Raw genomic sequence first — 24,095 nt, forward strand, 5'->3', positions numbered from 1 at the left:
CTTGAAGCATTTTTCCTGTCCACCCTGGGCTCATCTACTCTTGCTTTAATTCCTTGTTTAAGCAGCTGCTAAACTATCCTGCTGTAGTCAATTCTCCTCACATACTTAACCCAGCCCTGCAGATTTTGCAACATCAGAGCTTCAGTGTTTGAGGACAAATACAAGTCTTGATGAAGAAGATGCCTAGTCATTTGATGTCAAGTACAGTATGCAATACTTTATTTACCTCTGCTTTCCAGATTAGTCACTACTAAATGTTTCTTTCCTTACTTTCATGTTTAAGAGGGTGATTTAAAATGTTACTATAGTCTCATTCCAAAATATGTTTTAGACCTACAAATCCTATTGCATTTTTTAAGTTTACTATTGCTTCTGTTTTTAAAATGAGTTGACAAGTGCTTATTTTGAAATGTGTAATTTAGGATAAAAATAAAGCAGTTCCTATAGGAAGAATAAATGTATTGGCACCTGTAAAAACAACTCCAATTCTTTCTCCTCTAAAAGGCAATAGTTAATGTGAAAGGTTTGTTTCTTCTTATGCCAGGTTCCAGCTGCTTCACTTTGTTTAAAACTGACTTCAAAGTTTAAACACTGTCCTGTCCCAACAAATAACCTCCCCAGATGGAATTATCTTGAGTACTATCCTCATTGCTCTGAATACCACACCTGCAGCCTTTTAATTCAACATTTTATAAACTTTCCAAAAGGAAATGAAACATTTTTTTCTGTCCCCTAACTTATGCTTTATGGAGAGCTGGAGTTTACTGTATGGAGTTCCATTACTTGGGTGAGTTTATAGATATTTTAGAAGAACTTAAAAAGTATAATTAGTATCTCTACTGTGCTGATCATTATCAGAGAAATTACAAGAAAATGAAAAATCTGAATAGTTGCAAGTTCAACAACTTTTTTTTTTTTATTTTAAGTAGGCTCCATGCCCAGTGTGGGGCTTGAATTCATGACCCTGAGATCAAGAGCCGCATGCTCTACCGGATGAGCCAGCCAGGCACCCCTCAACAACTTTAAAAGTAAAAATCTTACCTATAAATACAGACTCGAGCTACAGCTTGGGCTCGGTTTGTGTTCGATCCATATCACCTGATGAAGCTACGTTGAGATTTTTTTTTCCATGAGAAAATCAGTTAAGCCTAGAAATACCCATGATTCATTCCTATTCACTAAAAAGAACACAAACTACATGCACTCCCACAGTTACTCTCATAAAACCAAGTAAACAGAAGCCTGATCTAATGGCCTTAATAAAAAGGAAGTCAAACAGCTGAATTTTAATGACTACCCATAGGAAAATACTTTACTCAATGGATTATTATCTTTAGGCATCAAAAATTAAGGAAAGGGGGAAACAAAGAATCATCAGATAATTTGCAATTTGTGTTAAATAAAAGAAACTCACGGACCATTTCTTTCAAGGTTAAAAGTTTTCACAGATTCCCTTACTTAAGGATTTAATCATTACAAGAAGTGTAGAATCTCCCTTCACCCTGGGTCAGACGGGGGCATATTACCCAACACCATCTACATGAAGCAACCAATAAAGTTGTCAGAGAACCACAAAAAAGCACTATACTGTCAAACCAAAGCCCATCTTAATATTAAGATGAAACAGACTGGGGAAAACCTCTCTGGCTAGGGAATGACGAAGTAGAGAAAAGTTAACTGAAGAGAGAAACTTATAGCACATGTGGTTCTCCAGCCAACAGGACACCCCACGGAGCAGAGGCGTGTGCCCACGTTAATGGTGCACTCTTACTCTGTGCTCCGAAATGCAGTCAGTCACTGACTGTCAATATCTGTCGTTTTAAACAAATTCTTCGGGCAGAACAATTTGGAAAAAAATGTAAAGGATGGTAGAATCGGTATTTTCTGATGTTCTCTAAGATAAAAATCAGGCTTCTCTCAAGTTTCCCTTATTTCACAAAAATTTCAGGTGGCTGTGGAAGAAGATATGTAAATGAACATAATTTGAAGCATTACATCATTCACTTAACTGAGCAATGGGTTCTCACTGGTGACAAAGGCTCATGTTAAGCTATTATCATTATACTGTTGGAAACCTAAAAATGAAATATGTTAAAGAATTAAATGCAATCTAAATTAAGAAAAAAGCTTAAAAAGAATAGTTTTAGAAGAAAATACAGTTTTCTAAAGGTAAGCTTGGAGGCAAATATAAGTTACTTATTATATACTGAGTCTGCAAATAGACCAAAATTAAACATCTAACCTTGATACTGTTTTTAAAAAGCCTTTAAATGCATTCAAAGTGCTTACTATCATGTTACTATATGAGACACTATCTATGTTCACTTCCTACTCTGCCTCTAAGTTTCTTAGAGTTAGAGAGGAAAAGGGTACCGCTTGCCTCTCTACAGCCACCTTTCCAGTTCTACACAGCACCTATAGTACAAAGGTGGACACGACAGTATCAGTCAGTCCCACCACAGAGGCCCCTTCCAATGAAGAACCTTTTCTACGGGGGGCGGGGGCGGCTAGGGAAGCAATTAAAATTAAGTGGCAGCCCAGTCTGAAGTGATTGCTTCAAAGCCCAGAATTTAAACGTATCTACTGTGTTACAGTAAGAAATAAGCAACGTCATCCCCTTTCATATTAAACAAAACTGGGTGGAAACTAAGAAAAGAAAAAGAAAACCTACCTTAGGTCTAGCTAGGATTCAGTTAAAATTTTTCATGTGTCCATCATTACTAGATGAGGTGTTGTGAAGACCACAAAGAATAAGACACTGTCTTAATCCTCTGTGAAGATAAAGCTAACCCAGAGCAGACTGACAGCAGTGAGCAAATCTTCCAATTAATGCGCCTGTTCCGCCTCAAACATAAGAGAGTTTGAAGACTAACAATTCATTGAGCTCTCTGCCTTTTAGCATCATACCACTTCTAGATGTTAATGTTTCCTTCCTGGAACTCACATTCTTCTTCTATTCTTGGTAACTTCTCTTTGCCTCTTCTTGTTCTATTGCCTTCTTTTTTTTATCCTCTTTAGAAGGTGCTGTATATTATACCTGGCTGGCTTCGGAGAAAGGAGCTGTGAAACCTTTTCTAAACCAGTGATTTTCAACAGAAGGTTGGAGTAGGGAGAGGGGAGAGTCTGAATCACTTCTGGGGTTTTTTTCAAACTAACAAGGGCTCCCCCTTCCATTCTGATAGGCCCACATTCTAAAGGGGGTGTATCCCCCAGTGGGACCTGCTGCTATAATGAAACACTCTTCTAAATTCATAACAACCTAAACGTGAATTTTAAACACTGCATTTTCTTTGGAATAAAAAAGGAGCATGTTTTCTCTAATATTCAGATTTTTTGCTTAATAAAGGTATTTTCTTAAAACTTTCAAAAATGATGGCTTTAAAAAAACACAACGGCTTATTTCTGCTTTATTAAAACAATGAATTTTAACTCAAAAAATGACAACGATTTTATTACTCCAAAGCATACTTTAGTCATCTCTTTATATCTAACAAAGCTGCATTATCAGTAAAAACATCTAAATTGAAATAATGTGCTAAATCTGTTATTATTTTAAGATGTGCCTTCGATAAGCCATTTTCATAGGCTGAAGTGATTTACTGCAATGCTGGATTTTCACAAAGGACAAGAAAATGGGGGCACCCGGCTAGCTTAGTTGGTAGAACATATGACTCTTAATCTCAGGGTTGTGAGTTCGAGCCCCATGTTGGGTGTAGAGATTACTCAAAAATAAAATCTAAAAACAAAAGGTTTCCCTCCACCATCCTTCCTTATTTTCCCTAAGATGCCTAATTCAGTTCTTTATGTATGCTTGCTCAAGAAATATCCAGCTGACCAATGTTTCTGAACCTTTATATCAAACGGATATACTACTCTGTGATCTTTTACAGGTCCTTTTCTGGAAAAAACACCCACTTTTTTCTATTCCATTCTACACTGTAGTATGTAAGATTAAAAAAAAGTTGCAAGTAACTGACAACCAGACACTCCTTTAGAATCATCTGGAAGCTCACAGTTAAGAGCACAGACTTGGAAGCTAAACTGCCTAATGCAAATCACAGTGCCGACAGAAATGAGCTGTGAGACCTAGGAGAAACACCACCACTTTGTGGAATGTCACCATTTTGTGCTCCAATTTCCTCTTCTACCTCATAGTTTCTTATGATCACTAACAGAGACAATATATGTAAATAACTCTAAGTTATTTACATATACATTTATTACTCAATATATGGTAGTTTTATTCTTTTGTAGCTTGTGATTATTTTCTAACTTTTCCCAACTTACAAAAAATTCTTCTTGTTAGGCAAAATTTTCAAAATATTTTTGTACAGGGAGACCTTTTGTTGAGGAGAAAAATACTGCTCACATGTTACCAAAGGAGAGCTACAAGGGATCTCAGAGATCATCTTTTCCTTACTAATAAGGAAGTCAAGATTCAGAAAGGTTCACTGACAAATCAATGTGACATATTAATAATATTAATAGTAGGGACTAAAGCCCATAGCAAACAGTTCTTTCCCCACCTCCTAACTTTTTCAGACTCTTCTACTCTAGGATATGTCTTCAGATACAGAGACCTGTAGGAACAATCAGAAATTATCTGTTCTACTTTTTAAAAAATTATCAAGGAAGGAAATACAGTATAATGTTTAAGAGTACAGCCTCTGCTTTCAGAGTTGGGCTACATTTGATTCCCAGCTCTGTCAAGAACTAGCTCCATATCCTTGGGCAAAGTACATAACCTCACCAAGCCTCATGTTTCTCAAATGGAAAATGAGAATATTGTCATCTACCTAGTTGGGTTAATTATGGATCTTAGCGAAGTATATCACATACAGGAAATATACAGAGACGGCAGCTATTACGTGTTGATGTTATTATAAACATAAACAAAACTCTACCAAAACTGGGAGAGAGTCTAGATTTCTGTAATAATTTCTCCCAACAGTAAAAAAAAAAAAAAAAAAAGCCACTATCTCAATATTAGAGTTGTCTATTGTCATTTATTCCTGTAACTAGTGGCTGGCTCATAATCACACTTGCTGGGTGAGGGGGTTTACTGAAAGGGTGAGTACTATACTCTGCAGGTGAGGATTAAAGCAGCAAACACAACCTATACCCTGGCCAACAGGATTTGAAAACTGCTTATCAAGCTTGTTGACTCGTATTTCCTCATCCTACTGCTCAAAATGAAGAGAAACAATACTTACTGGATTTAAGTCAAAGGATGAGAAGAAAAAATTTCCAAACATTTGATCCATGAATTTCTATGGAAATTAGGAATGGGTAACAATGGCTAAAAATTCATTCATTCATTCATTCATTCATTTATAATTTATTTATTGAGTCATAAATTACCTACAACTATAACCTATCCTTTTACCTTTACCACAAAAGACAAAAGTGTTATCTTTTATTTAAATGTTTAAAGATATCACAAAATCAAAACAAGTGATCTGAGATTTGGAAATGGAATCCAAGGCTGGGAAAGCAGGGATACTGCTGAAAAAGCATTAAATGAGGGCACACGAGGTTGCTGGGATTGTACTATTTGTACACCATGCTTCTTCCAAACACTTACCTTATTTTAATACTTCAGCTTTTTATTTTAAATGGTCATTCAAAATCTTGTAGCTATATGGTGCCAATATGAAAGGAGGCTATGTTGTAGGATCTCAAAAAGTGGTATTTAAAAGGATAGCAACCTGGGCTTTACAATGTTTGTCCTCTTGTTTAAAAAATTTTTTGTATCAGCTTCAAAGTTTATCTTTTGGTTTTTAATACTATCCTTGGTAAGAATCACCAGAATAGCAATACTAAAATCTATAAATTGTTATATTATTATTTTAAACCAATTCTCTACGGATTATTTAAGAAAACTGCACAGTACTATAGGGCTGTTAACTGTAAAACAAGGATATAAAGATGAAGGCTCCTAATAATACATTTTTTTAGCCCACAAAATAAGAGTTTTTAAATGGTTTCCATTCAGAATATGAAACAAAAGTTAATAAGGAGAAATAAAAAACTAGTAACACTTAGAATACCTGGATCTTTTATACCAATTTGAGTTCGCTGGGGAAAAAAGGAACATTATTAGAGTAGTTAAAAATATATAAAAATAAATTAACACCTTTGAAATAAATAATCTGGCCAGATTAAGAAATTACTCTTCGGCTGCATATCTAATAGGTATACAAGTTTCTCCAATAATAGCATTTTAGAAATAGTATCTTGGCAGGATAAAAGCTTACACTCAACTGCCAAGAAGCTGATTGGTAATTCAGAAAATGGATGACCCACCTACCCTGAATGCAGACCAAGCTTTAATTGACTAACGTACATTTAATTACTGAAGCTCATTACAAACCATTTAAGTACTTGAATGTATTGCTGTGTGGTGTTATGACAAAGAGTCCCTGCCTTTTCGGGGCAGGAATGTCTAGAGGAACATTCCAGTATTACAGTTTGTTTGAGAACTGAGAGAGTTGATGTTTTAGTAGACAACTTTATCTACAACGCACTTCCTGTTGGTTGACTAGCCTGTGATACAGCTACTAAAACAGATTCCTCTCAGACAATTCTTTATAAAAGCATGTCATAACGGTTTGAAAACTAAAGGAATCTTAAAAATCACACCAGGTTTGCCTCGTGAAAGAAGCCATACATTCTGTATGATTTCACTTATTTACAGTAAAAACAAAAACAAAAACAAGAGAACTAATCACAGAGCAGTGGTGATGGCTGCAGGGTGGAGGCTGTAACAAAGGCAGCACAAGGGGGCTTGGGGCGCTGGCTCTTTCTCGAGCTGGCCATGGGATAGACCAGTGAGCTCAGTTTGCGAAAATTCTTTCAGCTGTACACCCATGATATGTGTACTCATCTATATGTATATTATTACACTTCCGTAGAAAGTTGAAATTGAAAAAAAACAACAGATGAGTTTCAGCAATTGCAAGGTGCTTCCTTTACAGTTTTGAACTGTTTTCCGATGACTGAAACAGCCAAATAACTAACTTTACTAGCCTTTAACATCAAGTGAATAGTTGCTAGGTCACAGGCCATACTGCTAACGACAAAGACAAATTCCTTTCTATTTCTTTCCTTAAAATCTTCAAATACCAGAGAGCTGAAATTATTCAAAAGCAGAAAGTGAGTTGTTGTTGTTGTTGTTGTTGCTTTACTTTGACTCTACAGGACTTCTTACTTAGAGGATACTTGATGCTCTGTGACAAGCAGCCACTCAATTTCTTTGAAATCACAAACTAATATCATTTTACCTAACCTTGAAAGCATTTCTAAAATATTAATACATTCTACAAAAGTCACTTAATTCTTTTTGGTGCCAAAAAGTTTTGCTGTTTCACGTTACGAAGCAATGACATCAGAGCTATATTTAAACTCCACTCTCCTTCAACAGTAACTCGTACAACTTTAATTACATAAGGCCACAGCACAGACTGCTGCAGAAGGTCACCACTATCACATTCTCACAAGTGACGCTTGGCGGCTAACAAAGCGGAAGGCAAAGGAACTCCCTAATAGTTACTAAGCAGTTTGAACCCAGGCGCTTCTATAGTTCACGTACAGAAGATCCATCTTCCCAGATGGAAATCATTCCTAAATATGAAAACTCTCAAATTACACCCTGTGACTACCACTACAATCACACTGTATTATTTGTGTGGCTTTCATAGTGGATTTTGCCATATCTAGCCATTCCTAACTAAATTTGGAAACAAAAATTAAATGTGACATTGGGACCAGTTTACTTCCCCAAGGCCTGGTAACTTTTGAAAGAGAGTGAAAGAATGAAAAATGAGCTTTCAAATCCAGGAAGCCACTAGAAAACAAGAACACCACCATTCCATATCCTAAAATTAGAGCTCTAAAGATTTTCTGTTGACTAGTAAGTTTTGGGTGTGAGGGGGTTGGGGGTAGACTTCTGCTCACTGTACACACGACACCAATGGGAATAAGGGCCAGTCCAAGTTCTCTGTTACCATTACTCTGGGTAATAGTTCCAAGCTGTGAGACACAGCTGTATAGGCCTGCCAGCAAGGCCATCGCAGCCGTGTGCTTTGATAGCGTGGGGCCCTGAAGTGTCAGGATATAGAGAAGGCAGCAGTTGTTGGCTGTGAAAACAGTCTGATACAAACCAGATGGGAACTTACTAGATGGGCAACACAAAGGAAAACAATTGGCTCATTCAACAAAGTCAGATCCCTGCCCAGAGAATTCAGGGAAGACAATAACAGTCACCCAGAGTTGATGCAAACAAGAAACAGCCATGTGGTTACAGTTTCAAGAATTGTTTTTCCTCAGACTAAACAAAGTTTTGATTTCTAATTCTTGCATTCATTAATTGTAGTTTGGTGGACGAGCCCTTCTGTCAAATATTTCATTTATATAACATATACTTTTGTGACACCTGGAGAAATATAGTGGGACCTAGAAACTAATTTTGTGCTGTTTCCCATAAAGTGTTATGAACATAGGCTATGCTCTTCCAAGAAACTGGAAAACTTAGAAAATGATCGATCATGCTGACGCAGTAATTAGAAAACACCCCACATAATATTTCCAGGACTTCCTAAGTCTGATCTGTTGCAATGTAGGCAGAATGACACAAAAGGCAAGAATCACAAGGCTCTCGGAACTACATTTCTACTTAAATTATGTTTTCTGACTTCACTACATGGGAAGTATTATGGCAATTATATTCATCGGAAAAAAGTGCCAGCATTTTCCCTAACTAAAAAACTCTCACACGCTAAAAAGTTCCCGTCCATTTGGAGTTGACAAGTACAACCAAGATTAACAATTAGGTTTTAGGATACTTTTTGGCAATAATTCCTTATCAAGGAAACTGAAAATAATAGCATTTTCATGTATACATTTGAACATATTTTATGATTAAGTAATCCTATTTTGTTTTGTGCATTTATCATAATAAAAATAATAATGAGGTTTCTTAAAAGAGAAGAGATGTAGCTGCAGAATTGTGAAGATTATTGTGGCACTTGAGACACAGCTCAGGTTTCGCAGTTTGCACTGCTGCGTTGGCCAGATGATCTTCATGACTCCTCCCCCCTAAAACTGAGGTCCAACACTTAGAGACAGCTTTCCTGTTGCATTAGACCTTTCATCCCTTGCAAGGTAATTCTGAAATAACCCAGAGAATCAAAAGTAGAGTAACAACTCTGGTGTGTGGATTGATTCAGTCATAAGCATTTCCAGCCCTAAGCGGTTCCCTCTGCACTCTGCGGCACATCCGCACACACTCAGACACCCTTTTTTTTTTTCCAAAGTCTAAATTAGTGTGCAGCAACAGTGCTGGATAATTGACTGTTTTGACTAAATTTAATCATCAAATCCAAGAAATCAGTCTGTGCTTATATTATAAGCTACACTTCCCTGTAAAAAGTAGGAAGGGAAAAACTTAAAAAGTGTTATTTATTGAAATTAAGAATAAATGTGTCACTCATCAAGGAATCAATTCTGTTAAGTCTGTTAAAAGTTTTTCTCAGCACATGGAATCAACTCTTACAAAACAATTAACAAAGGCAGTTTGTCTTGGATTTATCAGTAAGTGTATTTGTTAGACTTTGGGTTAACTTATGAAAAAAAGAGTTGGTATCATTTCTATTATTAGGCATACTGATAATTATTTACATACTTCTTCAGAAACTGCCCATTTCTACCTTGGTGGGATATATATATACATATATATATATATATGTATATATATATCATCTCTATCTATCTATCTATCTATCTAAATATCAATCTAATGAACTGGAATAAATTTTATAAGAAAAAAACAACTAAATGCATATAATAAGTTTTATCTCATAAACAGATCTTGATATGATTTCAGAGAATAAGACAAAGGACAAATCACACAGAACCTTTTAGGTCACAGTGAGCAGTCTGGACCTTATTCTGATGCAAAAAGAAGTCTTAGAGGTGTTTTGAGCAGGGAGTCATGTGATCTGATTCATAGTTTTAAAAGATCACTCTTGCTCTGGCTAGATAGTATACAAGAGGGGGAGCAAAAATGTATATAGGAGAGACCAGTTGAGAAACTTCTCAAGATAATATTAAGTTTGAAAAATATTATGCTTAAAAAATCAACTGCACACCTACAGAAGGTAGGAAACTTAGCTTGATATCAAGTCACTGAAAAATACTTTGGTCAGTTTCATTAGAACACTGAAAACCACAGTATCGAGCGATAGTGTTTAATAACTTCTATAAACATCGGGATAATCTAAGAGTAGTGAGACTACTTAACCTCTCTGAGCCTCTGTTTTCCCATCTGTATAATAAAACCAACAACAACAGCAATAAAAACATCTGTACATACTCACAAGTTTGCTGTGAAAATGAAAGTTACACTACATGAGAGTTCTTTGTAAGCTGTAAAGCATTTGGCAAGTGTTGGTTTCATTGTTTTATGTTTGGGGAGAAACGGATCTACCATACTCGGTAACAACTCTGTTCTGTCCTAGAGTACCTAACTCTATGCAAGATATACTGACTGGGGTATGGACAAACTAGTAAAGAGCTTGGAAACAATATAATATAAGGAAGAGTAAAAGGAACATAACATGCAGACTTTGGGTTATGATTGCTGCCATCAAATATTTGAAACACTGTCCCATTGAGAGACCTGTTTCTAACACCCAGCAGGGAAGAACTAGAACCAACAATGAGAAGTTATGCAGAGGCAGATGTTAACATAGAAAGAATGATTAGTGCTTTCCAGCCATAAGATGTATAGCCAACTAGCATGTTCCTTAAACTGTGGGGTGATCATCTATTGGGTCTAATTTCCCTTTTGCTGGCTCCCTCTCCTTTCTCTAGCCTTAAATCTTGACAGTGTCCGGGATCTTAAACCTGGGATGTTTCTCTTCCCTTTCTATACTCAGTCCTAAGGTGATCTCATCCATACCCACAGCTTAAAATAGCATCCACACTGTCAACTCTCAGATTTATATCCCTGGTCCCATCCTCTTCCCTGAGCTTTGAATAACAGACTGTCTGATTCTTCGCTTGAAAATCTATTAGGCTTCTCAAACTTCACGTGCCCTACACAGAATGACTGATTTCCCCTTCCGTCTTTCCAGTAAATGGCACCATCCTTCACCCAGTAACTTTCAGAAACTTAGGAGTAATTAATCCTTGCCTGTGCTTTCTATTACATGCCACATCTAATTCACTTTAATAATTTTTGAAGTGAACTCATTCTTTAGCAACTCTATCAGGTATACCATCAACATATAGCCTGAACCTGACCACTGTGACACCTCCACCAGGGCCCACGCCACTATCATCTCTCATCTGGAATACTGCAACAGTGTTCCAGTTGATCTCCCTGCTCCCAGTATTGTCTCCCTATAGTCTGTTTTCCGGCCAGCTGCCAGGAGGATGTTTTTAAAAATGTAAATTAGAATTTGCCATTCCCTTGTTCAAACCTTCCACAGGAATCTCATCATACTCAGAAAAAAATCCAAATTCCTTCCCAGAGATACAGGGCTCTACGTGATCTGCTGTCTACATCTCATTTCTCAGTTCCTACCACTGCCCCCCTGGCACACGCCCCTCCAACCATACTGGCCTTCTTTGCTGGTCTTGGGTACAACAAGCTCATTCCCACCTCAAAACCTTCATTCTTCCTACTCCTTCTAGATGGAAGAACTTCACCCCAGATGTTTGCAAGATTTCCTCCTTCCCTTCATTCTCTGCAAATGCCACTCCTTCAGAAAAAACTTCCCCAACCAAATGATTTAAAGTAGCAAACCACTCACCTTGCTTCCTTCATTATTCATGACCCTGCTTTATGATTTTTTAAATGATACTAGTAGAACTGCAAATTGATATCGACATAATTTTTGAAATGAAGCAATACCTTTTTGAAATGTTTTGCTTTTTATTTGGAAATAATTTCAAACTTGGAGAAAAATTGCAAGAATAGTATAAAGAACACCCATATATCACTTACCCAGATTCACAATTGTTACCCTCTTCCCTTGTGTTTTAGGTTGGTGCGATTCTTCCCAATGGCTACATGCACTCTTGGGTAGAATATTACATAGGAAATGTTGTACCCTGTTCAAATATCCTATCTGGAAGCACACAGTGTTTATCTGCCCCCTATGGTGATATTAATTTTGATTGCCCAATCAACACACTATCTTTGGTTTTCCCTTTCAATCTGTGAGGAGATACTTTAAGACCATGCAAATATCCTTCTCCTCATTAAAATTTCCCTCTAGCAGAAGAGAGAATTAGTGATATAGAAGACAAAATGATGGAGAATAAAGAAGCTGAGAAAAAGAGAGATAAACAAGGGGAGAATTTGAGAGATAAGTAATACCATAAAGCAAAACAATATTAGAATATTTGGGATCCCAGAAGAAGGGGAAAGGCAGACAGCGGTGGGGCAGAAGGTATATTGGAGCAAACTGTAGCAGAGAACTTCTCTATCTGGGGAAGGGAACAGGCATCAAAGTCCAGGAGGCACAGAGAACCCCCCTCAAAATCAATAAAAATAGGTCAATACCCCAGCACATAATAGTGAAACCTGCAAATCTCAGAGACAAAGAGAAAATCCTGGAAGCAGCTTGGGACAAGAGGTCTGTAACCTACAAGGGTGGAAACATTAGACTGACAGAAGACCTATCCACAGAGACCTGGCAGGCCAGAAAGGACTGGCATGATATATTCAGGGTGCTAAATGAGAAAGACATGCAGTCAAGAATACTTTATCCAGCTAGGATGTCATTCAAAATAGAAGGAGAGATAAAAAGCTTCCAGTACAAAGAGAAACTAAAAGAATTTGTGATCACTAAACCAGTCCTGCAAGAACTTTTAAAAGGGATCCTTTAAGCTAAGAGAGAGCCCAAAAGTACCACGGACCAGAAAGAAACAGAGACAATATACAGAAACAGTGACTTAACAGGTAATACAATGGCACTAAATTCATATCTTTCAATAGTTATTCTGAATGTAAATGGGCTAAATGCCCCAATCAAAAGACACAGGGTATCAAAGCAAGACCCATAGACATGCAGTCTGCAAAAGACTCATTTTAGACCCAAAGACACCTCCAGATTTAAAGTGAGGGGGTGGAAAACCATTTATCATGCTAATGGACATCAAAAGAAAGCTGGGGTGGCAATCCTTATATCCGACAAATTAGATTAAACGAAAGACTATAATAAGAGATGAGGAAGGACACTATATCATACTTAAAGGGTCTAACCAACAAGAAGATCTAACAATTGTAAATATTCATGCCCCTAACATGAGAGCAGCCAATTATATAAACCAAGTAATAACAAAATTAAAGAAACACATCAATAATAAAACAGTAATAGTAGGGGACTTTAACACCCCACTCACTGCAATGGACAGATCTTCTAAGCAGAAGATAAACAAGGAAACAAGGGCTTTGAATGACATACTGAACCAGATGGATTTCACAAATATATTCGGAGCATTCCATCCTAAAGCAACAGAATACACGTTCTTCTTAAGTGCACATGGAACATTCTCCAGAATAGATCACATACTCGGTCACAAATCAGGTCTCAACTGGTACCAAAAGATAGGGATCATTCCCTGCATATTTTTGGACCACAATGCTTTGAAACTGGAACTCAATCACAAGAGGAAATTTGGAAAGAACTCTAATACATGGAGGCTAATGAGCATTCCACTACAGAAGGAATGGGTCAACCAGGAAATTAAAGAAGAATTAAAAAAAAAATTCATGAAAACGAAAAAACAACCATTCAAAACCTTTGGGATGCAGCAAAGGTAGTCCTAAGAGGGAAGTATATAGCAATACAAGACTTTCTCAAGAAACAAGAAAGGTCTTAAATACACACCCTAATCTTACACATAAAGGAGCTGGAGAAAGAACAGCAAATAAAGCCTAAACCCAGCAGGAGAAGAGAATTAATAAAGATTAGACCAGAAATCAATGAAATAGAAACCGAAAGAACAGTAGAACAGATCAATGAAACTAAGAGCTGGTTCTTTGAAAGAATTAATAAGACTGATAAACCCCTGGCCAGATTTATCAAAAAGAAAAGAAAAAGGACCCAAATAAATAAAATCATGAATGAAAGAGGAGAGATTACAACCAATACCGAAGAAATACAAGTAATTATAAGAACATATTATGAGGAATTATACACCAACAAATTAGGCATCTGGAAGAAATGGATGCATTCCTAGAGACATACACACTACCAAGACTGAAATAGGAAGAAATAGAAAACCTGAACAGACCAATAACCAACAAGGACATTGACGCAGTAATCAAAAATCTCCCAACAAACAAGAGTCTGGGGCCAGATGGCTTCCCAGGGGAATTCTACCAAGCATTTAAGAAGAATTAATACCCATTTTCTTCTGAAGCTGTTCCAAAAAATAGAAATGGAAGGAAAACTTCCGAACTCATTCTATGAGGCCAGCATTACCTTGATCCCAAAACCAGAAAAAGACCCCACCATATGATCCTCTCAATAGATGCAGAAAAGCATTTGACAAAGTACAGCATCCTTTCTTGATTAAAACTCTTCACAGTATAGGGATAGAGGGTACATACCTCAATATCATAAAAGCCATATATGAAAAGCCCACGGTGAATATCATTCTCAATGTGGAAAAACTGAGAGCTTTTCCCCTAAGGTCAGGAACATGACAGGGATGCCCACTAACACCACTGCTATTCAACATAGTACTAGAAGTCCTACCCTTAGCAATCAGACAACAAAAAGAAGTAAAAGGCATCCAAATCAGCAAAGAAGTCAAACTCTTACTCTTTGCAAATGACATGATACTCTATGTGGAAAATCCAAAAGACTTCAGCCCAAAATTGTTAGAACTCATACAGGAATTCAGCAAAGTGGGAGGATATAAAATCAATCCAAAGAAATCAGTTGCAATTCTATACACTAACAATGAGACAGAACAGAAATTAAGGAGTCGATCCCAATTGCACCAAAAAACCATAAGATACCTAGGAATAAACCTAACACAAGAGGTAAAGGATCTGTACTCCAAAAACTACCAGAACACTTATGAAAGAAATTGAGGAAGACACAAAGAAACGGACAAACATTCCATGCTCATGGATTGGAAAAATAAACATTGTTAAAATGCCTATGCTACCTAGAATAATCTATACATTAAATGCAATCCCTATAAAATGCCATCAATATTTTTCACAGAGCTGGAACAAATAATCCTAAAATTTATGTGGAAACAGAAAAGACCCTGAATTGACAGAGGAATGTTGAAAAAGAAAAGCAAAGCTGGTGGCATCACAATGCCAGACTTCAAGCTCTACTGCAAAGCTGTAATCATCAAGACAGCATGGTACTGGCACAAAAACAGACACATAGATCAAGGGACAGAACAGTGAACTTAGAAATGGACCCTCAACTCTAGGGTCAACAATCTTTGACAAAGCAGGAAAGAATATCCAATGGAAAGAAGACAGTCTCTTCAACAAATGGTGTTGGGAAAATTGGACAGCCACATGCAGAAGAATGAAACGGGACCATTTCCTTGCACCATACATAAAAATAGACTCAAAATGGATGAAAGACCTAAATGTGAGACAGGAATCCATCAAAATCCTTGAGGAGAACACAGGCAGCAACCTCTTTGACCTCAACTGGAATAACTTCTTGCTGGACACATCTCCAAAGACAAGGGAAACAAAGGCAAAAATGAACTACTGGAACTTCATCAAGATAAAAAGCTTTTGCACAACAAAGGAAACAGTCGACAAAACCAAAAGACGACCAAAAGTGTGGGAGAAGATATTTGCAAATGACATATCAGATAAAGGGCTAGTATCCTAAATCTATAAAGCATTTATCAAACTTAACACCAACAAATAATCCAATCAAGAAATGGGCAGAAGAATAGCACCAAAAACCATACGTTACCTTGGAATTAACTTAACCAGAGACGCAAAGGACCTATATTCTAGAAACTATAAATCACTCTTGAAAGACATTGAGGAAGACATAAAAAGATGGAAAAATATTCCATGCTCATGGACTGGAAGAATTAACATAGTTAAAATGTCCATGCTACCCAGAGCAATCTACACTTTCAATGCTATCCCGATCAAAATACCGAGGACATTTTTCAAAGAACTGGAACAAATAGTCCTTAAATTTGTATGGAACCAGAAAAGGCCTCGAATCGCCAAGGAATTGTTGAAAAGGAAAAACAAAGCTGGGGGCATCACAATGCCGGATTTCGAGCATGGTCCTGGCACAAAAACAGACACACAGACCAATGGAACAGAATAGAGAACCCAGAAATGGACCCTCGGCTCTTTGGGCAACTAATCTTTGATAAAGCAGGAAAAAACATCCGGTGGAAAAAAGACAGTCTCTTCAATAAATGGTGCTGGGAAAATTAGACAGCTACATACAAAAGAATGAAACTTGACCAATCTCTCACACCATACACAAAAATAAACTCCAAATGGATGAAAGACCTCGATGTGAGACAGGAATCCATCAAAATTCTAGAGAAGAACATAGGCAGCAACCTCTATGACATCGGCCAAAGCAACCTTTTTCATGACACATATCCAAAGGCAAGAGAAACAAAAGAAAAAATGAACTTATGGAACTTCATCAAGATAAAAAGCTTCTGCACAGCCAAGGAAACAATCAAAAAAACTAAGAGGCAGCGCACGGAATGGGAGAATATATTTGCAAATGACACTATAGATAAAAGACTGGTATCCAAGATCTACAAAGAACTTCTCAAACTCAATACACGAGAAACAAATAAACAAATCAAAAAATGGGCAGAAGATATGAACAGACACTTTTCCAATGAAGACATACAAATGGCTAACAGACACATGAAAAAATGTTCAAAATCATTAGCCATCAGGGAAATTCAAATCAAAACCACACTGAGATACTACCTTACGCCAGTTAGAATGGCAAAAATAGACAAGGCAAGAAACAATTGTTGGAGAGGATGTGGAGAAAGGGGATCCCTCCTACATTGTTGGTGGGAATGCAAGTTGGTACAGCCACTCTGGAAAACAGTGTGGAGGTCCCTTAAAAAGTTAAAAATTGAGCTACCCTATGACCCAGACATTGCACTACTGGGTGTTTACCCCAAAGATACAGACGTAGTGAAGAGAAGGGCCATATGCACCCCAATGTGCATGGCAGCATTGTCCACAATAGCTAAATCGTGGAAGGAGCAAAGATGCCCTTCAACAGATGACTGGATTAAGAAGATGTGGTCCATATATACAATGGAATATTACTCAGCTATCAGAAAGAATGAATTCTCAACATTTGCTGCAACATGGACGGCACTGGAGGAGATAATGCTAAGTGAAATAAGTCAAGCAGAGAAAGACAAATATCATATGATTTCTCTCATCTATGGAACATAAGAAATAGGATGATCGGTAGGGGAAGAAAGGGATAAAGAAAGGGGAGATAATCAGAAGGGGGAATGAAACATGAGAGACTATGGACTATGAGAAACAAACTGAGGGCCTCATAGGGGAGGGGGGTGAGGGAATGGGATAGACCGGTGATGGGTAGTAAGGAGGGCATGTATTGCATGGTGCACTGGGTGTTATACGCAACTAATGAGTCATCGAACTTTATATCGGAAACCGGGGATGTACTGTATGGTGACTAACATAATAAAAAAATCATTAAAAAAAAAAAAGAAATGGGCAGAAGACATGAACAGACATTTCTGCAAAGACGACATCCAAATGGCCAACAGACACATGAAAAGTGCTCAACATCACTTGGCATCAAGGAAATACAAATCAAAACCACAATGAGATACCACCTCACACGAGTCAGAATGGCTAAAATTAACAAGTCAGGAAATGACAGATGTTGGCAAGGATGCGGAGAAAGGGGAACCCTCCTATACTGTTGGTGGGAATGTAAGCTTGTGCAGCCACTCTGGGTAACAGTATGGATGTTCCTCAGAAAGTTGAAAATAGAGCTACCCTATGACCCAGCAATTGCACTACTGGGTATTTATCCCAAAGATACAGAGAGAGTGATACAAAAGGGCACCTGCACCCCAATGTTTATAAAGCAATGTCCACAATAGCCAAACTATGGAAAGAGCCCAGATGTCCATCCACAGATGAATGGATAAAGAAGATATAGTACAGATATATACAATGGAATACTACGCAGCCATCAAAAAATGAAATCTTTCCATTCGCATGGAAATTTACTTCCAACAGAAGGAGAAAGGCTGTAAGAAAATACTCCTACAAAGTATGATACTAATGAGGGCTAAAAGTGAAGTATATGGCAAATGGTATGGACCTTCAAGGACACAGAGTGGATCAAGAACGTCTGTGGGGGACAGGGAAGTTGTGTCAGAGTGCAGGGTAGGGGATAGTTCTAAGTTAAGACATTGAAAAAGGCATGGAGGTGGGGGTGAGGGTGGGGCGGGAGTCCTTAATAGGGTGTTGAGTTTGATAAGTTCTTTATAGGAAGTATATGTAATAGGAGGATGAGAGAAAGAATAGAATTATGAAGTGTGTATGGCTACAAGTGACTTGTAGGATTGTCAAGCCATCCCTCATTCCGTAGATGAATATAAGTGATCCTGCTAATTCTATACACATTCCCTATCCTCTTATTTGTCTTTCTCCCCTTTTCTCACTTGAATGCCATCCTTAACTTTCTGTTCTTTCCTCTCCTCCCCTTTCCCTCTCCACTATCTCATTTAACACCCTTTCCCTTCTTTCTTTTCCCTCCCTTCCTTTATCCAAACTCTTTTCTTCTCTCAGGACTGTATCTTTCTCCCACTCCCTTTGTCAAGAGTAGAATGAGATGGGATTAAGGCTGACGGTGGAAAAGTTACCTTTATAGAGGCAAAAAAAAGCACAGCTCCTTCTTCAACCCAAAAGGAAAAAATAAAAAATAAAAGGACTAAAGTAGAGCTGTAAGAAGCTGGGGCTAGAGTTGTTATAAATGTTCACATTTGAAAGAGGCGGCCTTCGAAAAGCCAAAGCATGTATCAAAAGAGAATTGAGGCATAAATGTGAGATTAAGGATTTGAGAAGAAGGGAGGGCTGGAATAGGTGCCATCTGGGGCTAAGGTCAATATGAAATTAATAAAAGAATTACCGGGGAATGGCAAAAGTCCAGTTCAAGCCCCACAGCACAATTTGCTAACAGGCTGTAATTGCACAAATAGCATCATCATCCAGCAGGACCTCGTGACCAGCGAACAGAATCAGACACCCTTGAAAAGTAGGAGGAATGCAGAGTGGGGATTAGCACAGATCAAAGAGACATGGAAGTCTGGGACGGTGATAAGACAGAACCGAAATGGGTCAACCATATAGGTCAGGCAAGATACAGGGCCCCAGGAATAGTCAGCCAAGAGAAATAAGACCGAGTAATTGGAGGTCCCATTACAGGTGGGAGAAAGAATACATGAGTGAAGCGGCTCTGTTTAATTGATGCACTAGCTACTTCACAATATCCGCTTCCTTGTCCCATTACCCAAACCAGCCAGGTTAGTTAGGGGAGGAAGGAGCAAAGAAGCATTAAGCTATATAATGAATAAGACAATTATCCCTACACAGTTCATGGAGCACAGCTGCTCATTATTCCAAACATACAGGTTCTTCTAAAAATTGAAGTTTCAAGGAGAAAAGAAAAGCTAGAGAGGATGAAAGGCAGAAAAAAAATCTATCTTAGAAAACTTAGTTCCAGCTAATTAGTACCCTATTGCTTCTGAACAACATCATGTAAGTCTAGTTCCTTCTCTCTTCTATACCTTAAAGGGGATGATACTATGTAGGAAAGGAAATAGAAGAGAAAGTAATTTGAATTCTCCCTAGACCAGATACTGTTGGCAATAAGAACTGTGTTTAAAGACAGGCCTCTTCAGCCCACGGAATGGGAGAATATATTTGCAAATGACACTACAGATAAAGGACTGGTATCCAAGATCTACAAAGAACTTCTCAAACTCAATACACGAGAAACAAATAAACAAATCAAAAAATGGGCAGAAGATATGAACAGACACTTTTCCAATGAAGACATACAAATGGCTAACAGACACATGAAAAAATGTTCAAAATCATTAGCCATCAAGGAAATTCAAATCAAAACCACACTGAGATACCACCTTACGCCAGTTAGAATGGCAAAAATAGACAAGGCAAGAAACAACAATTGTTGGAGAGGATGTGGAGAAAGGGGATCCCTCCTACATTGTTGGTGGGAATGCAAGTTGGTACAGCCACTCTGGAAAACAGTGTGGAGGTCCCTTAAAATGTTAAAAATTGAGCTACCCTATGATCCAGCCATTGCACTACTGGGTGTTTACCCCAAAGATACAGACGTAGTGAAGAGAAGGGCCATATGCACCCCAATGTTCATAGCAGCAATGTCCACAATAGCTAAATTGTGGAAGGAGCCGAGATGCCCTTCAACAGATGACTGGATTAAGAAATTGTGGTCCATATATACAATGGAATATTACTCAGCTATCAGAAAGAATGAGTTCTCAACATTTGCTACAACATGGACAGCACTGGAGGAGATAATGCTAAGTGAAATAAGTCAAGCAGAGAAAGACAAATATCATATGATTTCTCTCATCTATGGAACATAAGAACTAGGATGATCGGTAGGGGAAGAAAGGGATAAAGAAAGGGGGGGTAATCAGAAGGGGGAATGAAACATGAGAGACTATGGACTATGAGAAACAAACTGAGGACTTCAGAGGGGAGGGGGGTGGGGGAATGGGATAGACTGGTGATGGGTAGTAAGGAGGGCACGTATTGCATGGTGCACTGGGTGTTATACACAACTAATGAATCATCGAGCCTTACATCGGAAACCGGGGATGTACTGTATGGTGACTAACATAATATAATAAAAAATCATTAAAAAATAAAAATAAAAAAATAAAGACAGGCCTCTTAGAATTTCTTCTTTTTAAACAGATGTCATAAATACTGTTAAAAAGTCAATAAAATCTGGGGGGCGCCTGGGTGGCACAGTGGTTAAGCGTCTGCCTTCGGCTCAGGGCGTGATCCCGGCGTTATGGGATCGAGCCCCACATCAGGCTCCTCCGCTGTGAGCCTGCTTCTTCCTCTCCCACTCCCCCTGCTTGTGTTCCCTCTCTCGCTGGCTGTCTCTATCTCTGTCACATAAATAAATAAAATCTTAAAAAAAAAAAAGTCAATAAAATCTGTCTTGAAGACTCCATGTTCCCAAGCTCCTTATTTTTAATTTGTCCCTCTCACCCTCAGTGTCTATCACTCTCATTACTTTTTATTCCATCACAGGTTTGCTGTGGTGAGATGTGTCTTCTAAGAGCTGCCATTAGGCCTGAGTTACATGTTTATACATGAATTATACACAGCATTTACTTCATCGGTGTTATTTTCTGTAGCAAAAAACAGTCTTGGGAGATTTTTCCCACTTCAAAAATGTTTAATGATATTTTATAAGGCTAGCTGTGTTAAGCCTACCTAGATGATATCAGACCTTTGTTTGGAGTGAGATGGGGAAAAAGCTAGGGCAAAGGTAAAAACTTGGGAGCATTTTACATAAATAAAATCTTATTCTATGTAACATCAATAGTAATAGTAGTAAAAAGCAAAATTATGGATAAGAAACTTTATTAACTTTTCTACATAATAAGATAAAATATGTCAGCATAATAAAAAGGACAAATGTGTTTGCAAGAGTAAAGAAAGTTTACTAGGGGTGGCAAATTATGTTGCCTTTTGCCATTAGAGATGTATGGGGGGGAGGATTTCCTAAGAAATTTAATTATTTTTAATACTTCAATACTGCCCCTAATCTTAAGCCTTACTTTTAATCAGGATACCACAGTTCACATGTAATTGTTGGGCTCTTGAGTTATTAGTTTCACTCTTGGATTTAAAGATGTGAGAACTGCTCATGGAATGAATTTACTAAAACACTCACTCGCCAATAGATAGGATTACAGATTGGAAATCACCCTGGTTTAGTAAGTTTCATTATATTTAGTTGCCCAACATGCAAATCAATGGAAAATTCTGTAAAATAATCCAAGGTTTTATAGATATCTTCAATATATTCACTGAAGAGTAAAAAACTTTCGTTGAAAGTCAATTCATCTCCCTAACACTATACAGAACATGTACCATCCACAGCGTTTGCTCGCAAACATCCTTAAAGCCCAGGACCGATATAGGTTCCATTCCTAGCTGTTAAAGGACAGCTGATTACAAGATGAGTATTCAAAAAGGAGAAGTGTCCTAGAGACAATCATGCTAACCACAGCTAATATTTTCCTGGCTGCTAATACATGTCAGGTCCCGTTCTAAGTGCATTACATGTCTTTATGGTATCAATACATACACAGAGGTTAAGGTCACCAGCTAATGAATAGTGGAGCTAGGATTTGAACACAAGGAAGTCTGACTCCAGAGTACAAGCACTATGCTGTCGTGCTGCTAATTCTACAGAAGTCACAAGAACATATGGAGTCATTAAGCAATATTTCACGAACGGTGGTCCTCCTCCTCCTGCATCAATCACCAGGGGTCCCAGTTAACATTCTGATTCCCAGGCCCCATCTTAGGAAAACAACCAGATTCTCAGGGTGAGGCAGGGATTTATATTTTAAAGTAGTAGTGCCAAAGACTCTTACGTCTGTTAAAGTTCAAGAAACAACTGTATTAGAGACTAACACAGAAGCAATCGAATAGTAGTTCATCCTATGAGTATAGAAAGTCTAAATTACTTCTCTGTTCTAATTCATTCTGAATTGAAATAACCACGCTTCTTCTTTTATTTAGGGTAGGTCTGGGTTAGTAGAATAATCTACTGTTATTCTAGCTGAAAGTCTATCCAATTTTTGTTTTATTTATATAAAACTAAAATTGCTAAAAAATTAAATGATTATTATGTTGATCAGAAGAATAGCATTTGTAATACATTAACTTATAATTGCAATTAGTTTCCTTTGAACAATGACAGTGCAGTATAATGGAAATATTACTGAATGAGGAGTAAGAAGATCAGATGCTATCACTAATCAGAATTATGACCTTTGGTTCTATTGAACTAGGATGGTCCCTCTGCTTTCAAGACTTAGGAACCCACCTCTTTGATCATCTACACTTACCTCTACAATTATTATTTTGGAAGGTTAAATAATTCTTTAGTGGCTGTTGAATAAAAAGGGTACTAAGTTTATCTATTAGTTTAAATTATATTTTACATCAATTTGATTTCTATTAAAAATCATGAAACCTTTAAAGTCAGGTTTCAGGAAGTCTGGCTAAGAACAATGAAAGGGTTACAGAGGTTTTTGGAATGTTGGCGAGTCTTCAAAACAGCGCTGGTGTATGCTTTTGGTGAGACGTGTTTAACGTCAAACACAAGAAAAATTGAAGGTCTCCATACACAGTGTACGATTAATTCTACAATAAGAAAATTAAATAATTTCTACAATTAAAATACTTCAATATAGAAAAGGAAATTACTTTTAGCATCAACAAGTGAAAATAGTTATGGAAATCCTTGAACAGTTTTCTGTGTCTTATTTAACAGATTTTCCATATCAATCCTTTGTGCATTTTGCTCATTCTGAGGGAATATCCTTAGTTATGCACGTTTATCTCCATGGTGATATATATATATATATATATATATATATATATATATATATATATATATATATATAAAGAACTATATATGTAATATATATATTCTTTAAATCAAAGGTATAAATCGTTTCTTGTAGGAATAAAGTTGAAACTATCATCCATGTTAAAACCCGTTAATATGAGCCTGGGAGGCTCAGTTGTTAAGCATCTGCCTTTGGCTCAGGTCGTGTTCCCAGGGTCCTGGGATCGAGCCCCCAGTCAGGCTCCCTGCCTTGCAAGGAGCCTGCTTCTCCCTCTCCCACTCCCCCTGCTTGTGTTCCCTCTCTCGCTGTCTCTCTCCCTGTCAAATAAATAAATGAAATAAAATTAAAAACCCATTAATGTGCCATGGGGCACCTGGGTGGCG

At 37.6% G+C, this 24,095-nt stretch overlaps 1 protein-coding gene across 4 annotated transcripts in view; it reads right to left on the reverse strand.

The window, feature by feature from the left end:
- Positions 1-24,095, reverse strand: part of KIAA0586 (KIAA0586 ortholog) — a 116,475-nt gene that overhangs the window by 9,357 nt on the left and 83,023 nt on the right. The gene's annotated exons all lie outside the window — the stretch shown is intronic.

This window comes from Ursus americanus, chromosome 26, assembly GCF_024610735.1.
Source record: "Ursus americanus isolate L20-20 chromosome 26, mUrsAme1.1.p, whole genome shotgun sequence".
Taxonomy (NCBI): Eukaryota; Metazoa; Chordata; class Mammalia; order Carnivora; family Ursidae; genus Ursus; species Ursus americanus.